This window comes from Falco peregrinus, chromosome 5, assembly GCF_023634155.1.
Source record: "Falco peregrinus isolate bFalPer1 chromosome 5, bFalPer1.pri, whole genome shotgun sequence".
NCBI lineage: Eukaryota > Metazoa > Chordata > Aves > Falconiformes > Falconidae > Falco > Falco peregrinus.
The window spans coordinates 33742446-33764160 of NC_073725.1; the positions used below are offsets into that span (position 1 = coordinate 33742446).

Here is a 21715-nt window from a genome sequence, read left to right on the forward strand (position 1 = left end):
CCTGCTTGGAGAATCACAGAACCAAAGGATAATTTAGGTTGGAAGGGACTTCTGAAGGTCATCTAGACCAACCCTCTCAGCTCCAAGCAGGTCTAATTAGATCAGGTTTCTCAGGGACTTGTGTAGAACTTACACTCTAAAATGTCTAAGAATTTATGGTCTAAAGTTAATTTGCTAAAATCTAAGGGTTTGGTTCTTGAAGGCCAGGTTAAGAAGTCCCAGTTTCATACTGCGTGTATGTGACCCTAACTCAGGCAGTCAGCATGTCATTTGTTTTATTTTCATCTTTCCCATTCACTCGATAATAGACTTTGCTGACTCAACAGTCCTATCCCAGAAGCTCCTACTGCTCTCTTAGAAATAAGAGTTCTCTAGTGGGGACCTGCAATCTCAAAAGGGCCTTGGAATACCCACCCATGTGCAAAATCAGCACCGTCATGTGAAACCGCAGAGGGACTGTCACCCCGACTATCAAATATTGCACTGGAATTGGTCATCTTTTTTCTTTTTCTGATCAACATTCCCTGACTTTTCATTTCACCTGAAGTTTCTAGACAACCCTTTTTGGCTGCTTCAAGTGGAGTCCCAGTATGGTCCTCAGTTCTCTTACAGACCTGGTTAACCCATTGATGGTCACTGTGGAGGCACATGTTGAATTGTAAGTTTGCATTTAAAACCAATTACAGCCAATTGAATTTAGTTCATCAATGTGTTCCTAAGCTCATAATCTCTTCTAGAAAGCCTTCCCTGAGAATATGATTGATAATCGAGAATATAATTTTCCTTCTAAAGTCTTTCCATTTCTCCTTACTGACCTCCTCCTACTTCATGTCCTTTTTTTATTTTGTTTTTATTTTCTTCTGAGAAAGTGGTTGAAAGTTCAGGACCTCTGCATCCCAAAAAGCTTACAAACCTGTAAAATAATGGTAATAAGATTTCCTGGAGTGCAAATTTTTATTTATTTATGGAGTGCCTCATATTTAGATGACCTTCTGCAGATGGTCAAAAGTTTCTCATTGGTGGCTGTTTTCTCTAGGCTGTGTGGAAAAAAAAACCCACAAAACAAACACAAACTATTAATGACTTAAGGTTTTAAATTTATTCAGTTCAAAATATTCTTTGCCAGTTTGGGGATGTGTAGAACCATTACCTAAGAACTGATAAAATGGATGATTAAGTCTTTACTTTAGAGCATGAAAAAGTTATGTGAGTAAGAAACAATCTTTTGTTATTTAGCAATTTTTGTTATAACATCGGAAATCATATTAAGATGTAGACACTTTGAGAATTACTGAGCAAGACGTAATCAGAAGACATTTAAAACATCAGAAAATAATTGCTGTATAATTAATTTGGGGTGATGGAATTGATTAATCTAGCTCTGTCTGAAGCAATTTATCTACAGGTGAAAAATCTGTATGGTTAGTCTCATATACTGACAATGCTTTTCTGGTATGAAATTGCAACTCAGTTATCAAAATATATAGAGCTAGTTATTTAGATATCAATTCATGAGGATATATAATGTTTATTTTTAAATATTCTCAGGCCCTTTTCTGTAGTAAGGCACAAAGGCTTAGTTCAAATATCACTGTGATGTAGTCACTGTGTTTACCTATGTGTCCAGGTTTGTAAAACTTTGATGAGTACCTAAGCTCTAACTAGATGTAAACACTAACGAAGTAAGGCAACATACTACTATATTACTTTGCAGTAACTTATGTTTTAAAATTTAATTTGTATTTTAAAGTAAGACTCAACCTAATGTTAACATAAAAAGTGAAGGGAAAATATCTAGGTTACAGAAAAGCACTAAAGAGGGAGGAAATCATGGTATGTACCTGCAATGTATTTAAAAAAAAAAAAGTTACTGTGGTTTTTTTGAGTTTTCAAGCATATGAATTTTCAGCTTACGTTGTTTCAAAAGAATTATTTCAATATAAAGAATGAAGAGGTCACATTGATCAGACTTCTATGAAATTATTTCTCCTTCTTGAAGGAAAGAACACTGAACAGCAACTCTAACATTGCTTGCTGTGATAATCATTTAATAGATATGTATTTATAGTCTTTGAAATTAAGGTCATCTGCTGATTACTGTGTTGGATGGTGACCCCTGCTAAAGCAATTACTGTGTTTCGGTTTATGATTCTTGTATATATGAAAAAGTCAGTTTAGTAAAAACAAATGAACAAAGAAGATTACAGCACAGCATGTGAAAATCCCAAATATTTTATCCCAACTAGAAAAATCTGCATTTATATTTCTTACTCTGTATTCCCCTCATACTTTAAAATATCCTTATGGAGAAAAGAGAATGCAGATGAAAGACTGACAAGGCTTTCTCACCTGGGCATCTCTTTTTGGCCCCACTGAAACTCCTTGGGAAAGGAGTCTAGAACAGTTTCTTTTGACTCTGCTGTGAGCTGCTGAGGTCTGTGCAACACACAGAATGATGCTAGTTGGTCTTTCTTCAGACATGTTCTTACTACCTCAGATTTATTCCAATGTATGAACATTTGACATCACATACGTAACTGCATTGGTCCAGTGATAATTTTTAAATCACTTCTTACTCAGGTGAATATATCTTTATGAAATATTGTCTGTTCTGCTAAATTGTTTTAACTTGTTTTGTCTTGTATTCTTTGTTGAATTGCACAGTAGTTATATGTCAGAAAATTCATGGCAATTTGTTGGCAGTGCCAGAAAAGACACAGATCAAAAGGGCTTTGTGTTTATCTAGGTAAGGTTTCATTTGGGTTTGTGTAGCAGAGTTTTTATGGGTGGGATGGTGATTGAATGATTAGAGTTTATGGGTCTTAATCAAGTTTATTTTTACATTAATTTGACTCACCCAGAGTCACAGGATATCATGGGTGTAAAACTAGAACTATATTTATGAATTCATTATATTTGTCTTTCTGTATATAACATTTCTGAGTATGACTCTTACTTTTGTTATTAAAAAAAAAAAAAAGAAAAAGAAAGATATTATTGAACTAATGGGAAAATAATGGCATATTATCTGTTTAAAGCGTCCTCCAAAACTCTGTTAAGACTGCCTGCACAAAATTGGTAGGATATCTGTTTGGTGCGTTAGTATTCAAAAGTTATTTCTTTACAGGCTAAGGGGAAGATTTTATAAAACCTGTTTTGAATAACTTTAAAAATGTGTTGAATAGTATATCTTGTCAAAATCTGAAAAAAAATCCCAAAATTGTCAGATGTTTCTTGAGGGTAATATCAAGGCTTTGGGTAGATTTGAGAGATAGGTAGTTAAAGAAAATTTCACTTGGCAGTTGGCTCATGGAAAAAGATTTGTTCTGCTGAGGAAATAAAAGGACAGTGTTAAAACAAAAGCTAATAGGAGAGAAGATGGCCTTTTAGCTTTAAAGTGGAGGAACTACTTGCAACAGCTTGAAAGAGAGTGACATTGTGACCAGTGAATTCAAAAAATCACTAGATTCCTTTCATTGTACATGCATTAAGCATCTTTTAGTCTAAGCCACATGTTTGATTTTTTTCTTTTTTTTCTTCTTCTTTTTTTTTTTTTTTTGGTAAGGATTTGGGGGTCGTCTTAACATATGTTCCATCATTATAGGAATCTGACAGATCTATGAAGTTTATGAGAAGTCTTGCCAATGTGAGCTGCTAGATAATTGACAAAATGTTGCTAGATAATTGAAAAAGAAAAATCCATTTAACATACATTACTTGTACAGCATAGTAGATGACACATATCTAGCAACAAAAAAAAAGTGGCAGAGCATGTGAAGTAGCATAGTTAGGTTATCTTGGCGGGAATAGGAAGTCAGATGAGTGTATGTTTCTGCCCCTCATTAGAAAATGCTTCATGCTGTGTGCTATGACCCCAGAAAGTCATTACATACAGCTTGGATGTTGCTGTTGTGATGGCTTTGCATGATGATAGTGGTGCTGCCAGATTTATGCTGTAAAGCATGTGTTTACAGTTGCTGTGTTTTGAATGTAATCTTGAAGGCTGCCCTAATCTGAAAAGTTAATTAAACTGCTAAACAAAGTAAATCTCTTAATTCAGTGTTATGAAGCATATTTGTGGTTGTGCATTAGCTGACGACTTCCCAACAAGTATTTCATAAACACCTGTGCAATCACAGGATACTTACTAAGTCTAGTAGCCTATCTTTAGTTGTGTAACAACTTTTGTATGTAAATGTTGGTTCACAGTAGTCTTTGTTAATGCAGTCTTCTTAGTAACGTAGGCTTTGTGCATTAAACACACTGCATGTTGAGATCACCCAACTTCTTATGTCAGTGGCTACTTTTCCTTATTGACTTCCCTGGCCTCCCACAGCAGCTGTTCACAGAGCAATTATCATCTAGTGGAGCCTGCTGCTGTGAAACAAACTTGCATTTTAAAAACAGACCTGTTACTTTAGTATATACTTTCATTTTAAAAGAGTAAATTTAAAATTTGGAGAGGAAGTTAAAGAAAAAATAAAGTTATTTTAAAGCAGTTGTTTATTTTCTTGTAGTATTTATGTATCCCCATTTCACCCACCCATAACAAAATACTTTCTAGTTGGCATGAGTTCAGCCCGCTCAGAATTGGTACATGAATACAGAACTGCATAGCTAATGGTTTCATTTAGAGGACCACACACAGTTGCTGCACATGTGAGGGAAGCAAGCTGACAGATGTCCACATCCCCTGGCTCTAAGAATAATAATAATCCTCCAATCTAACAGACTGCAAGCAGGAAAGGCTCTCGGAGCACTGTCACCTTTTCCCCCCGCTGAGAACCAAGTACATTCCTGCAATATTTTGCATGATTTTTCCCCAGTCTGGGGACAGAAATTGCATATCTGCATGGCATGTAATAAATTCCACTCAAAAGAGGAGATTAATTTGTGTCCCTTTATAATACAAAAGTATTGTCACTTTTCTCCACAACAACAAAACCCTGAAAGTCATCTCAGTCTGCTGGAAGCAAGAATAAAAAGTGAATATTCTTTCACACCACAAGGAAGACTGATGTAATGGTTTAGTAGGCATCCGGACTTAGCAGGTGAAGTACCTGTTGTCCCTCCTCTCCTCTTCACAGAAGACCAGATGACCTAATTTGTTTTTGCTCCACATGTAGTCTGCACCAAGATCAGGTCTTCTGAAAAGCTCAGATTTCAGTAAGGAAGAGCTGCTTTTTGGCTCTTCTGGTTTCAGAAAAATACCTGAGTGAAACTTAGAGACTCAAAAACTAGAACAAAATAAATGATTGTATTTCTTTGGGAAAAAAATAATCCCATGGTTATGGGATATAACTCATATGCTCTAACTGCCTGAAACTAGTGAAACTATTAATTTTTGCCGCCCATTATAAGGAAGAATAGCAAAATCAGAACTTAACTATTCCTCTGGATTTTTGGAAGAGAGACAATACTTTATTTAATACTAAAATTTCTCAAACTCAAAAGTTAGAAATACTGTTTCAATTGAAAGTTAAGAACATCTGAAATATCTGCTTTCACCTGAAGTGTTACTTCAGTTCCTCCCTGACATACTGAGTAGCTTTTGAAATCTGCGTCACTGCATGAGATACTCAGGAAGAAATGTTTGTATAGGAAGAGCCATGGTCTTTTAATTACAGACTGTTTATACTAATATCACAGCCATCAGCAACTGCATCCATGCAGTGTCAGCAGTAATTAGCACTGAATATATAGGCCTCTACTCAGAAAGAATTGCTGACTGTATGATTTAACGGCGCTGGAAGTGCTCCTACACTATCCCACACAACAGCATTTTTACTATAAACTACAAGTGTCTAAAAAGGAGTTGCTCTTTAAGTACAGATTCCAGCTTACTTTATGCTAACTTCCCCAAGAAGACAGGACCAGAGCTAGTGGAAGGCTGAAGGTGAGAGAGATATGAGCAATATAATGCAGTACAAGCAGGGACACATCTCTTGACATGAAAATTTCAGTCCCAGTCCCATTGATTTTCATGCAGTTATGACCATGGTTATGCTTGTTAAGGAGATAGCCTGGTGTTAAGGCACTGATATAAGAGGACTTCAATGGACTTATTTCTGACTTGCAGTGCAGCCTCAGTTACTGTTAACAGAGGCTTTAAATCCTCCATATTGCAAGTTTAGTATTGCAAGTTACTTGGACTAATTTAGTTACGCAGATTTATACAAGCCTATTCTTCAAGTGTATTTTTCCCATTCAACCCTAAACATATCTCTGCAAGTTTGTTTACTAGGTCATTGGTACTCAAATCTGAGGTTTTTTTTTAAACAAAATCCTGCATCTTCTTACTAGCATGCAGAACATAGTCCCAAAACCCCAGGGAGGGCAAATTCATTTTTATTTTTTTTTTATTTTTAAATAGTGGAGCATTTATATTTCTGAAATGAAAGTCTGCCTTCAGCTGGAAGTTTCTCTCCTTCCCTCAGTCATGGGGTTTTGGGTGCAGAAAGCTCACTGAAAGATGGGTGAAAAATGTAAATAATTTAAAAAAAATAATACCATACATTCTAAAATCTCCTGCTCCTTGCTGAATTCGTTTTGGCATGCAGAGACATTAATGCACCTGTGGAGAGAGTGTTCTCTGTAATGGATGACATCTGGTTTGAAGACAAAAGTAGAATGTCAGTAGACATTGTTAAGGGAATGACAGTGGAAGAACCAATCTTGCTAGCAACTGCAAAGAGGTCTCTGAACAACTGTTTGAAAACACACGCAGTTTCCTCAGAAAACTCTGCATATATATCTAAAATATCTACAACCTGCTTGCAGACAATGCTTACCAAAAAAAAGCCACCTTTTTTTGTTAGAAAGAAACATCTGCATTAAATTTCTAATACGTTTTAGAAGCAGTCTTGCAACAGGCTTTCATTTCCAATAGACTATAGAAAAACAATACATCTGTTCATACAGGCAAAATCCTGCTGCCTGTATTATTTCTTATTTAGACAAAAATAAGGATAAACTTGTTTGTGATTCTAATAAGTTTTGAAATTATTTTTGCTATTCTTTCTTTATTAAATTTAGCCACAGTAAGGTTAAAGGGTTGTTCAGCTTTAAATAGTTTCCTTAATTTCTGATGGATTACTGACTGCATGCGTAGTCCACTTAAAATTAGTTTGTTAATGAGGTTTGAAAGACTTGGTCAAAACTCATTTAATAGCAAAATAAATTAATAACCTCAAGTTAAGTTTCAATGGCAGGTTAGTTCTTAACTCTTATGATTTTTTTTTAAATATAATAATTTCAAAATAGTATACAAATAAGCAAGAAAATAAAAAGGGAATAGAATTATCTCTGTTTCTAAAGATTCTGCATCAAAAGAACAGCTCCTAATCTGCACTGGTGGTACATCTTATTACTGTACACCTTATTAGAAATAAATCCAAGCCCCATGTAATTCCATTTATTTTTATAGTGAATGCCATGTAGTTCTTTTAGACAGCAAGTAGTAAATACCTAGACTCTTTTGCTATATGTGATTGATAGTTCTTTCCTGCCACACTGTCAGGATACCTGCCTCTAAGAGCTAACAAAGATTTCTTCCTAATGACACTTCATATTCTGTGTAAGACCTAGGCAGAGAAAGACCCACAAAAAGTTAACAGTGGAAACTAAAGAAGGTAAGCATACCTTTTTAGTTGTACAGTCTAGGTCTTGCAAATCTTGGCACAGAAATCATCTCTGATGTTCATCACACCGACCTTTCAGTGGTAGCTGCATGGTAGCTGTCTGCCCAGCCAGGGCATGGTTCCACCTGTGCTCCTGATGTAGATCTTTGAAGTAGATGAGATGAATCAGATTATAGTTGCGTCTGTTATTCAGCAAGTCAGATATGGCAATGAATAACTGGGATTAATTATTGACAGGAATATTTCCTTCAGAAATGTTTGCAAAGATGTTGTGGATGAAACAAAGGATGTCTCTGTAGCTTGCCCACCAACACAGATGTGACAGGACAGTCTAAAAGGGGCATAAGATAAGCCTGAAAGGCTTTTCATTAGTAATCCTTCTTCCTACGGTCTAACAGTTCCCGTAACGTGTCATTATTTTGTTTACATTTGTGTGACTGTTCTCTGAAGGGAATGCTAATAAAGCCTCCAGATGCTAAAATTGTTCTGAATTGTTTCTGTGTGTGGGAGTCAGTATGATGCAAACCAGGTGAGAGACTTAGTTGAATCAGGCCATGACAGTTTTCCAGCAGCTGTCCTACAAATTTCTGCCCTCCCACCTGTTTGTACCCACAGGCCACAAGGAGCTGGTGGGGGGCAAAGCAACTGTAGCTGAGGCAGCCAGACCGAGGTGGAACATCTGCTCACACCTTCACTGTTCAGTGTATCAATATGCTGCAGAGCTCCTCAGTAATGACTACAAGTTTTTGATGGTTGTGTTGTTAAAGATATCTGATTCTCCTGCAGAAAGATCAAGAGATTCTCTTCTGTTTCCAAAAGCAGCAGCAAATTCTCTGTGATCCTTTGGAAAACTTTTTTTTTTTTTTTTTTTTTTTTTTTTTTTTTTTTTTTTAACAGAAATTGGCAAGTATGGCCAAGGTATATCCAGTCAAAGTCACAGTGATTGTTTTTCTTACATGTATGGCTGTATAGATGTAGCAATACTAATATGATTTAGGAAAAAAAATGTGCTTCAGGACTGATTGTGGTAATAAGAACAGCATTATGTGAAGGTGGAAGTGGGCATGAGTTTCTTCCTGGCTTCTTTGCAGCATTGTCAATATATAATTTGTGCAAACTAGCATATGAAATATTTAAAAACATAAGACCCACTATACCTCTGGAGCATTCACCATTCAAAAAAGAGTTCAGAGTAGAAATAACATTAAGTGACTATTTATTTTTTCAGTGGAGATATGTTTGTGAATATCATTACTACCAGGCAAATAAAATATTTGCAAGTTTATTTGTCTGCATCTGGAAGGTTACACTTGCTCATTCAAGCAGGCCAAGAGGTCTCAGGTGTTCGGACTAGGACAGGCAAAGAGGTTGCATCTGAGTGATGGCAAATTGTATCATTCAACCACATTCCTTATTCTATCCCCTTATTAAGTGGAAAGCTATAAAACATATAATAAGCAGCTAGACAAGGAAGATTGCAACTGAATTTATTTTTGCTATTCATAATCTTTTTAGTAACAGGGAGATTTCCTACACAGTAGTTTACAGGTATAGTTCAAGAAACCAGATCTATGTGTTAACTCTTTTTTGGGGGATAAGCCTCTGTACAAGCAAACAATGAATAGTCTGTTTTGTTTAGTTTACCTAATTTTCTCTGAGTTCCAGGAAAATTAAGTCCCAGATATATAAATATATGTATTGAATTTTAAGGATCTGAGACTTCCAGTTCTTTAACAACCAATATGTGATATTAATGGTCAAATTTCAGAGTATTAATGAGGCTCCTAATATCACTCAGGAAATTAGATATTAATAATGGACCTGACTAACCCAATAAAATACTCCAGAGTTTTGGAAGCATTCATATTCTGACCTCAGTAGGAGAGAAACTGCTTATGTCACCATGCAAACAGTCCAGCTAATTCACTTATATACAGGACAGCCTGTACATGGCAGCCTAATCTTTCAAGTGTCCCACAAAGTAAACTGTTTCCACATCTAAGTCCCGCTGACAAGGCAAGGCAGCTAACTCCCCAGGTGATTTCAGACCAGTGCATCTCAATGCCTTAAGAGGAAGGACAAGTGGGAAGGACAGTTTCTATGTAAAACATACTCTTCAGAACCACCTAAACTGGGCAGGTAACTGAAACAGTACTATGTATACTGTTCATTTTGTGTATGATGTCAGTCACGGAAGATATTTATAGACTGAAAAAAAAATGTTTTCCTGAAGGCCTTGTGAATGAGCTTCTGTATTGAACTATTTAAACTGGGAGCTTCTCCATTATTTTCCATCAAGGGCCACAGCCCATTCTCGTTTTCATGATAGCATCTCATTGTTATTAGCCTACAAAGACCCTGGTGTATAAAAAACCCAAAAGAGTGATAGCAGGCTTGAATTCATTATATTTCAATATATTGAATTTCAATATATTGAAAATAACTGTTTCCTCTAATTGAATACATTGCCTTTGGCTTTGGGTACTCAAACACAGTCTTAAGAAAACTCTTTTCTTCCAGGCATATTTTACATTCACCAGTCTCTAAGCTGGTCATTTAGAGTAGCTTTCTTTCCCGTCTTAGCAGTTTACAGTAAAAGCAGTGTTAGGTTTTGTCTTTTGTTGTTCTTTAAATGATAGACCCCCTAATTCTCAGATAGTATATAAAAGCTCTATGCTTTCTGCAGAATAAGACTTTTGGGGAAAACGTGTTCATTTGAATAGTGCACGGGAAGATGGAGAGGGACTCGATCCAGATCTGAGTGTAATACATACTGCTCTCCTGGGGCTTGTTACTGCAGGTAAATATAGTGTGACTATAAGAATTAGCAAAATTCAGGTTGCGCTTTGACAGAGTAAGTTGTGTTTCATACTCTCAAGTGAAAAGCTGTCCTGTCACAAAGCACTGATCACCCTTCCCATTCAAATTAATCCATAAGACACTGATGATCTATTTACTTTATGGTTTATGCTCTTTATGGAATGCTCTTTATGCTTCTTTATGCTCTTACTTATTACTTTATGCTCTTTATGCTGTACTACATACTGTACCTCCATACCACACTGATTTTAACCAGATCAAGTCCTGCAGTAACCAGAATGATTCTCTGTATACTCAAATGATCTGAATAAGCCACAGAATCATGACCCTGAGTCCTTGTGTGATATCTCTCACATACATAACATTCAGCAATCTAGAGGTGGTGACCACTCCCTGTCTCTGTTGGGGTGCTGCTCAGGAGTATGTCTGTCTTCCTTTTCCTCTCCAAACTACATTTTCCACTGGATTTAATACGATGGGATATCTGATAGGGATTGGGGCAGGGGAAGCCTAGCAGAATGTGTTAGAAGGAAAGAATAAGGAAATTTAGAAGTTAAGCCCCCCAGGTAAAGATTTGATGCTATTATCTATTCTTCAACAATGTAGGCAGACTCTGCTCTAGTATTTGCATCCCTAGGAGTCTTCCATATGGGTACTTCGGGTAAATGAGATGTTTTAAGAATGTTACATGTCTTTGTTAGATACCAGGAAAAAACTTGCCTTAGTAGCCATCAGTCTGGTTTTCCCCTGCCTTTATTTCAGTGTCAAGCACACATAGTGAAATGCATAGGTAAAATGCTTCCATTTTTAGCATGTTTGAGTTTAGGTGACCAGCAATGTGGTGTGGGGATGTGAATTTGGCTGGTAGATCTTATGCCTACTGGAGAAAACTAAAGTCTTTGAAATTCTAGATTTCAGGTGCTTGGTGGGCTTTTTTTTTGTTTGTTTGTGACTTGTTTGTTTTGTAAGGTGGTTTTTTTTTTTCTTTTTGGCAGTTGCTGCCCCCTTGTCTTATGCAGAAAATAATGAAGGTTTTAGAGTTTGAGTCAAATCCTGCGGGCATTTGAAGGAGAATCTACCCAGTGTTATAGGTGGTATAGTGGGCTTTGCTATGTGGAAATTACTTAATACATTAATTTAAAGCTGCCAACTTATCCCTTAAGCCATTCCATCTGAGTGTCCAGATCCATAGTTCTTATGCCAATACTGTAGTTTTAACTTTGCAAGCTCTCCTAGTAACCTTGCAGTAATTCATACAGAATAACCAAGAATCCTTTTTTCTTCTCAGTTCGTCCTAAGAATTCTACTCTCTTCCAGTTAATTAATTTTTCCCTATTAATATTTTTTAATTTTAATCTTATTGAGACATAGACATTCATTCTTCCACATGTTTCCTTGGTACCTGGGAATGCATTTGGTTTTTTATGTATCACACCATACTGGTCACTTATAGTTATGAAGAGATAGTTAAGAACATCAAGAATTTTCAGTTCACACGTTGGCTGATGAGAAATGCTTGCATTAGGCTGACTAGGCCAGGATCACCAGTGAGGACGTCTATGATAAACATTGACTGGCCTTTAGAATTTTCTTTATAAACAAGGTTCACATTCATGAAACACAAAAACCCAACCTGACTACACAAGGAAGTGGCAAGAATAAGCATTTACTCCTTGTTTGTATAGTGCCTGGGGTACCCCCTGGCCCAGGCCCTGAACAGTGTTCTGTGGCTATGGTAATTCAGAGGAGAAATAACCACAACTAATTTTCCTAAATTTTAGTTTAAGGAGTTAAACTTTGTTCACCTGAGGTTAGAATTGAGAGGTGACTAAGTGCTATGCAAACCTAATATGCACTGTTCCATTTAGTTGATTTTTGGAAAATATAGGAACAGACTACTTCTCATATAGATATTTCATTTAGGTGCCTAACTGTGGGAAGCCTGTTCATATTTGCCCACAACTCCTAAGTGACTGCTGATATCAACTGGTGCATCACCATGGAGTGATATACAATGCTACTAAACGTATAAACATAACGACACGAGAGCTGTGGACTAAATATGCAGACAGTCTTTCCTTAATCGTTCTTATTTTGTCAACTTTCTTTTGACAAAACTCACTCGTTAAATTCTTTTTAAATTCATTAGCCCTCTACTGAAAAAGGATTCCTCTGTCCTATGCTTGGCCCTGTGACAGTAGATACTTCTCCTATCTACTGGGATTCTTCCCTTAGTATTACACTGCTATATCAAAAAATAAATATTAAACGGTAAATCTGCTGTGGAGCAAGGAAAAAGATGTATGACAATACTTAATGAAAGCTAATCACTGTATACTTTATAGGTGTAAAGTAAATTAGGGGCTAACATTTAGTTTATCTTAGAAATTAAGTGCTGCAATAATACTAGGCTATTATGTTGGCTATGCTAACACGAGGGAATTACTAAAATTAACTGAGAACTCCATGACCACTTTTACATGAGTTGCAAGCTCACTGCTTATTGTGGTGGTTACAGCATTCACTGCAAGCAGAGACATTGTAAACTGAAGTCACCTCTTATGAACCCCACCAGTGAGGACCGACAGTACAGTGTCCTTTGTTTAAGGAACAGGAAAGCTCGAAAACTGCTCAGAAATTTGAAATGGGTGAAAACATCGTCCTAGTCCAGCTTCCATGTTTCTCAGTTTGTTCTTTGACTGATTGTTAGATTAGTTTAATTTTTAACCTAGGAACATAAAACAGTAGCAAAAAAAGTAACGCTGCACTTTTTCCTTAGTAAAATTATGATTAAAAACTGTTCACCTGGGAAAATCCAAATCCTCATCATAGACATAATGGTGCTTCAAAGGAGAATTAATGATATAGTTTATGAATTTTAATTTCTGTTTCAAAGTCAGCAAGTGCGCTTTCTATAAATGTAAACCATCTGTTGGCACCTTCTAAAAGACTAGAATTCAGTTCATCCAAATATGAATTATTTATTTAGGATTTTTTTTCCTAAGTATTTTCTTTTTTTTTTTTTTTCCCTCCCTTTTCCATAATAAACCACATTTTTGTGTGATGTTTCAAAATCTATACATTCATAATGGTAACTTACATACAATGTGAGAACTTTTGAATTATGATTACGTCATAAGCATAGTGGAAAGTAGCTTCATTTTTTTCTGTGGAAGCATATTTTGTAACATCAAATTATATTGGTTTTTGTATGCATTTTTGGCTTCAAGTAGCATCAATTTTAGGAAAAGAGTAAGGCAACAGTGGAGTTGCTATTGTAGGTCTATTACAATGCCTTGAAAATGTTGTTTACATAAGTCTCTACTGGCTTAATGAGAGCATATATCTGTGTATACTAGTTTAGTATTCATTACATATAGATTTTTTCATTAACAACAGCTAGATTAAATCTATAGGAATACACTTCCAATATGCATTTATGTTGAAAATTTGGTGCAGAGAGATGCTCATGACACCTTCTTTGGTAGGAATTCATAGCGAAGCACAGCTCCACATTCTAAAGAAGCTGCAGTTGGTGCTTGCTAGTTTTCATGACACTTTTATCTCACGTGGTTTATTTATTTATTTATTTCCTGGCAGCTGTTCTTGATGAGATATATTTGGACACTTGGGAGAGGAAGCAGAAACAGATGATCTATCTTGTTGCACTTTGCTAATGAGAACAATTCCCAGTGACCTCCATCTGCATAGGTTCAGTTTTGCCTTTGAATCATGAATCAACGTTTCTCTATTTGATAGCCCACTGTTCCTTGATCCTGTGAATGAACAGTATGCTAGCCTTGTCTTTCTTTCTGTGGGCCCCCAAAAAGTGGTTCCTTTGCTAGTAATTGACTTTTATTGCAATGAGACCTGCAGAGGCTAGTTTGGCAGCAACAATGACTATGTCATCGAACATAAACCATTTTTTCACAGCACAATTGGTGCTAACGGGCAATGTTATAACTACTTTTAAAAACCATCTTTGTTACACATGTTATTTCCTTTAGAGCTTTGCACCTGTCATTCAGCGGCCTTTCACATCCAGTCTCCAACCATTTCTTGCCTTTACTAGAATCAGTCTCTCAATTGCCAATATTTTGCCACTATTCTGCTAGATTAATGTGAAGTGTTTACTGTCCTGTATATGTTACTGTCACCACTGATGCTGTGAATTGCAGCATGCAAAGGGAGGAGGGGTTACACTGGAAACACAGATCAGTAAAAATTCCTTTTGTATTGGAAATATGTATGTGCTTGTCACTGGCTTCCAAAATCTGTGCGCCCCTCAGCAGTGGCTTCTTCATAAATCTTTAAATTAATATCTTTTTTCTTGTTGTTTCTTTCCTGTTCTGTATGAGTATTAAAGTTGAACAGAGGCATGACAAGCAGTGTCTTACTGATTGCATATCTTCTCATACGGTGTGATGAGTGTCCTGCATGTGTGCAGACACCTTGTGTTTTCGGGATCATTAAGGAAAGGCTTGGGAAGGTGGAACTCATAAGTATTTAAGTACTTAGAGTCTCATACAGGGTCACCATCTGGAATTGCCCATTTCTCTCCATTTGTTGTAGGGAGGACCTGGAGTGACAAACAAACTGACTTCAGGTGTTAAATGCCTAAAAGTGACTAGAATGAAGTAGCCGTTTCTCCTCCCCACCTGCCCTGTCTCCACCCCAGACACTTTAATAGGTCTAATTTCCTGAAATCATATTGTATTATGTAATTACTCCGAGCTGTTGTCATCTAAGTTTTTAAAGTACTTAAAATTATATTCCTCAACTGAACACATTTTTTTTTAAATAAAAGCCTTTGTAATCTCATTTCAATTTCAAACAAAATTCAACCCTATGTAGATCTTGATTTGGTTAAATAGTTGTGTGTATCCTTAGCTTTAAGAATGCTCCCCTGTTGCACTATTTTCAATTTATGTTCACTGGATTTACACAGGTACTAAATGTTCTCATAAATACTTGCATCAGTTTCTCAGGCTGTGAGACCCCATCAATTCATTAATGTTATTTAAATGTTGAATAAGCTTTAATAGTTCAGGAGATCCATTATTGACATAAAACATGAATTTATATAGGTATGCATTTATACAAAACACACCCTTAGAAGTCCTTAAATTTGTGACTCAATGGCTGTTCCCTCTTTGTCACGGTAAGAAAAAGGACGAAGGAAACCATTAATGTCAACTGAATCATTTGATAGTACAGTGTGCCTGAAGCAATAGTAATTAACTCTTATTATTGATCTGTCACTTTACAAAATAAGTCAGGATCACAGGGAAGGACACAAAAATGTAGTAGGGCCTTCCTCACTTATTTGTTTGCAGGTTTTCCAAGTGTTTCAGACCAGAGCTGGCACATTTGACTGCCTGCTCACAGCTCTATGAAAAATAATCAGCACCAGAGGTAGACCAAGTTCACACAAAAAAAAATGGCACAAAGACATGTCAGAGAAGACATACTTTTGATAGGTAAGCCCATTATCATCCTCATTCAAGTAAGAACATGAACTTATCTCACCAGTATTAGGATTCCACTAAATGCACTGACAGATCTCAGAACATGAAGTAAGTCAAGAAAAGCTCAAGATTATCAGCAAGAAAGTAATAAACATTTGCTGCTTCTTCCTTGCATCACTAGCAAATGTACTATCTTTGTTAGTAAAAGCAATGAATTAATAGTACAGGGAAACAGTAGAGCAGTTCCATTAGAAAACTTCTCTGCAATGTCTTTTTCACTTGAAATTTCAATTAAAATACTTATTATGAAAATGAACTAAATAAGATTTTCAATGAAAAAATCAATATAATAATGTTGACTCTTCTGCTGTATTTTAATAATATTGAAATTTATTTATTGTATTTATACTACAATTTTTTTAAAAAAACTACACCATGACTGGTATTTTTTTTATATATAATAAAACAGATTTTCCAGCATAAAATAAAATGTTTCAGTGTTGTTAAAGCACATTATTTCCATTTGGTTAGAACCAATTTTCTAATTGCAAGAAAATTTTGACATGGAATTTTTATTACAGAAGTGTTGGAAGTCTTCTTTCCTATATAATGGAATTATTAGCTGGCTACTGGCTTTTCAGTCTCTTATCATTCTGGATTTGGTCTCAACACAGGTAAATTTTTCATTTCTTTCAGCTGACAGTTATCTGTTTTTTATCTTTTCTAACATGCTTTGAGACCAAATTTTCACAGCAGAGCAATCTTCTGGATCAAAGTAGATGAGAGAATGACCCAAATTCTGTTCTCTGAATTGGCATGAGTAGTTTTACTTAATTTAGGACAATTATTCAATGAGTAACAAAGACAAGCCAGCAAGCACAGGAATTAAGTAGCTTTTATTTAAGCAGTTTTGATCTTCCTTTGTTTTTTCATTCTTCTGCCCATTCTTTTGGAGGAGAAGAAAAGTTGGTGGGGGAAGAGAATTGCAATTAGAAGTTTAAGGAATGATTCCATGTCAACTACATACACATATATTTATATATATACATATATTTATATATATATATCAACCACTGAAACAAAATTCATTGCAACATGCAAGCATGGTTGCACTGGTTCAGTACAATTCATAATTCAGATGGGAGCAGAGCTGCTCTGCCCCAGCTGGATTCAACCGTGCTCTCCTGAGATCGTGACAGCACTTAGTGCGCCCAGCTTGCTACATGTTTTTGTAAGGATAATACATGCCTTCTGCCTTCACCTATCTGCTTGCCCAAATATGCTGCTGGTTGACACAGAGGGCTGTAGGCCAGCAAAGCCAGAGCTCCGCCTGTCCCCTTTGGGGGAATCATGGAGCGTGTTTTCTCGTGAGAGCTCTGTATGCCATGGCATCTGTATCCTAATTGAGTTTCTACATAAATATTTGAAGTCAGAGGCAGCTTCCTTGTGCTATAGACATTTAACTTAAACATTTATCATTACGCTATAGCAACTGTGTGAGGCCAACATCTCTCAGTCTAGTTGGCTCAGGGGCTTGTTTTGTAACACACTCAGAGCTGCCAGCTCTCAAGACATTTGGTGTTTTTCTTCAGTCCCTAAATCATGGAATCACATGACACAGTAAGAATATCTTTCATTTTATTAAAAAAAGAAAACCAAAACAACAGCAAAAAAAAAAAAAAAAAAAAAAAAGCGCCCTGAAACACAGAAGAACATTTTCAGTCTCTGTGAGCACAAAGGAACACTTGGAAATAATTCTTTCATTGGCACCTAAACCTGAATAAAAGGACTCTTCCTCCAAGCTGTATGCTTGTGTTTTTAAGACAATCTCATTCTGAGGAGGCAAACAGATATTTCTTGAACAACTGAGGATGCTGTTCTACATTCAAGATACATTGGGTGTTCTTAGGACAGAGCCAGAAGACTTTTTCTTTTTCTTTGGTTTATTGAAGAGCTTTCATGTGTTTGGGTATGAGCTCTCCTTAAAATTTACTGTCACTGACATTTCTATTGAATTTAGAAGGTCTAACTTCATATTCAAACATTATTATTATTATTATTATTATTATTATTATTGATTTGGGAAGTCACAAGAGGGGTAGTTATATTTTAGGTATTAGCACTCTTCTGAGGTCACAGATTACATTTTATGAAGAATAGTTTTCCTCCTTTTTGTTAGTGATGTAAGTTATAAATAGTCATAAGTTATTTCTTAAAGGTTTATTTGGCATTTTAAGACATTGATGGGTCTGGGATTCTGGTGAAAGCCTGACCTAGATTGCCTAGGATACAAGCTGGATAGGTCTCTGCTCTGTTTGAAATAATAACCCATGCCTAAACAGAAAACCTGGCCACTGCAGATTTTACTGTTGGTTTTATAAGGACAGCATCCGACTCTGCAAATGCAGCCAGACATTGCAGCCAATAATCTGTACCATGAAGGATGAACATTCTGCGTGTGTAGCCTGAATTCTCTCTCCTCTAACATAGTCGGCCTGGAGATCACTGCTAAGAAAGTGTAAGGACTGCTTCTTACAACTTGTTTTGACTTGGGTGCTTTGTTTGGCCTAATGTCCAAGTTTGGATTGCTCAGTAATTTACAGAAATATCATTTTATAGAAGGTGAAGTCAAAATTGGTATCCACCAGAGACTAGTAAAAATGAAGGAAAATTATGTCAGCCTGCAGGCAGGTCATTGACTGAGTTAAACAAAATCTGCTTAGTTTCTTGTGCACTTTGAACCAAAGGGTGTAGATGTGCCTTGTACTTGGGCTTTTATGTAAATGTGTGTGCAAATGTACAAATTACAACTGTTCAATAATCCAGTGCAATTTGTTATATTTTTTTTTGTTATATTACTTCTGCTGCTAATAAAATACTGTGCTGCACAGTATTTTTTATTTCCTATTTTTCTTATTTTTTATATTGCTCCTGAAGAAGAACATTTGACACTTTTTTTCTCAAATATATGCTTTAGGCTTCTTATCCTTTGTAAGTTTTGTGTGTGCGATGCCATGTGGTCGTAATAGTTTTTAACATTTTCTAAGACTAGAGAATTGGCTTATGCAATAGGGTTTCCAATTCAATAAATAAATATATGCACATACAGCTCAAAAATATTTTTTCTAAGAGCTTTTTAGCACGGAGGTAGTGTTGGTTTTTTTTTTCTTTTATACGGAAAGCACAAAAATCTTAGCAGAATAACTGCTACATAACCAAACTGTGTCACTGACTCATTGATCCAGTGCATCTTTCTCTGAATACCTATGCTGGTTGCTTAACAGAGATGGAAAGAATTCCCGCAACAGATAAGTATGAATACCTGAGAAGGAAATTACTTCTTTACCTCAGGCAAATTATGGTTGCTTTATGTCTTGAGGCACAAAGTTTCTACTCCCCCTGAAACAGTAATCATAGCTCAATTAATATTTCTATTTGCTTTATTTAGTTATTTAAATTTGTTTCAGAATCTTCCTGTATCACTCCTCCAGCAGCATTTTCTGCAGTGGGTTCAATAGTTTATTTAATAAAAAAAGATGGTGCTTTTTTTTTTTTCTTTAATTTTTAAATTTTGCTTCCTTTTAGTTGTCTTTCAGTGTTTCCATTTTCTTCCATTATAAAACAGTATGTTGGCCCAGTTGGGAAGCTGTGAAGCCTTGTATTCAGAGAAAAAGCTAAGATGAAAACTGATGATGACACAAAATAGGATAAAATTATTCTGATGTTCATATGGAAAAGGTTTATAGTGGAGAGACTGAAGGATCTCTTTTGAGCTTAGTGATATTTGCATAAACTTCTCTTAAATCACCTTTTCCCATGGAAAATTGTAGGTAAAGAGGGACAGTCTGTGTAAGGTGATGCTCAAAGAATTTGTTGTCCCGTTTGGAGGAGCTCTGTTCTGTTTACAGAGCAAAGCCGGATAGCCTGTAGAGTATTTCATATTCCTTGACATAAGAAATCTGTTATGAGTCCTATGTCTTGGATCTCTAACATTTCTCCGTTATCGTGCCTTTGAGCCTTAAACTTTCTAGCAGACAATTCTTAATGTTACTTTTGTCTGGCATCAGCAATAACCTTGCCTAAGTTGTAAAAGCTTGGTGTTCAAACCACTTTTTTTTATGTGTTTGCACACTTTCATGGTGAAATTGCTTATATAAGTTTAAAAAACCAGCAAGTTGGAAACAAAAGCTGCAAAAATGATATGAAAAGGATGCAGGGGCTGTGGCACCGTTACACTGTAGATGAATAATAGACTAGTATGTAAATAGATGCAAACCAAAGATGAATGCAAAATGAATGAGGGGAAGCAAACAGGAAGAGGAGCTTGGAAAACAGGATTTGGGAATATTTAATCCTTTTCCTGGGAAAATACTGTACCAGTGGCATGGTAGATCTGTCTCTTCACTGTCGTATAATCAGAATTTCAGAAGTATCTGTCTGCTTTGGGCATACATTTTAAAAAACTGGAGAAAATCTACATATGTGCTCACTGAATATTTTTTTGCAGGGGTTCAAAGTGAGCTATTGATCAGATATGTAGTTCTAGCTTACTACTAGACCAAACAAGGTTCTGCTTTTTGAACTCAGACAAATGAAAATATTTTCCTCAGACCAATGAAAATATCTTATAAGAATTGTGTCTGTAGCAAAACTGAAAAAAATACTATCTTATGATTTTATAATGAAAACTTTATTTAACTCAAATTTTTTACCATCACCAAAACATGAAGGAAGACAGAGAGAAGATGTGGAAAGGGAATACAGGCAAAGGAAAAATACTTACAGAGAAAACATGCAGAAAAGTGACATTCCAGTATTGAATAACTGAGGTGTGTTATTTCAATCATGCTAGTTCTGTTAATGTTGACTATAAACAGATAGAGCTCACTTGCAGGGTTTTGAGCCAGATAGGATTCAGGAGAGATGAAGTTATTGACCTGCATGTCATTTTGTGATTATCTCAGGCAGAGGGGATTGGAAGTCGTACCAACCCCTAACACTAGGATAAGATGGAGCAATAAGAAATATCTTGCTTGAAGTAATTTCAATGTAAAGACTTGCACAGACTTTTAAACATTATATTGTTTCTTTCAACTGAGGACTTCCAGGCTGAGAAAGTTCATCTAAGTAGGCACTGAGCATGATTCTACAGAAATGTTTCCTCATCAAAAGATAAACTGTTCTGTATCTGTTCTGCATGATCTTAATCTTCTCTCCACAATCTTTATAGAAATCTGTAGGTAGCTCTTTCTGTAAATCACGAGTGCTCTGCTTTCATACCTGGGAAGATCTAGCAGCTCATGTATCATCTGACCTCACTAGTATAATATTCAGCTATTTTTATAGTAATCTATATTATTAAATAACAACTATATATTTCTATTTTGTTCTTAGTGTAGAATTTTCAAAATTTTAAGAAATGACCATTTTTTTATTATTATTTTGAAAGGCATTGTGCTCTGATGGTCATGTTGAGATTTGAACAATTAAAATCCCATTTTAATGATCTCTTGCTGTCATCACTGGTCCCTCTGACAACTTCAGGAGTTGGATAAGCATAGCAGCATTTGCTGTAGAGCTCCCACATATGTACATTTCAGAGTGAAAAGTACTTTATGCATTCAGGGCCCATAGCTAAAATTAATTGACTCAGCATATTTGTCACCTTAATAATTTTGACACAAAGTTTTTGTAAAATTAGCACCAATGTAAATTTAATGGGACTGACACTATAAAAGAAAAATAAAACAGGCAGTCTAGAAACATTTCTGTGCAATTTAGGTGCAT

At 35.9% G+C, this 21715-nt stretch overlaps 1 protein-coding gene across 2 annotated transcripts in view; it reads left to right on the forward strand.

The window, feature by feature from the left end:
* Positions 1-21715, forward strand: part of DGKB (diacylglycerol kinase beta) — a 363732-nt gene that overhangs the window by 297247 nt on the left and 44770 nt on the right. The gene's annotated exons all lie outside the window — the stretch shown is intronic.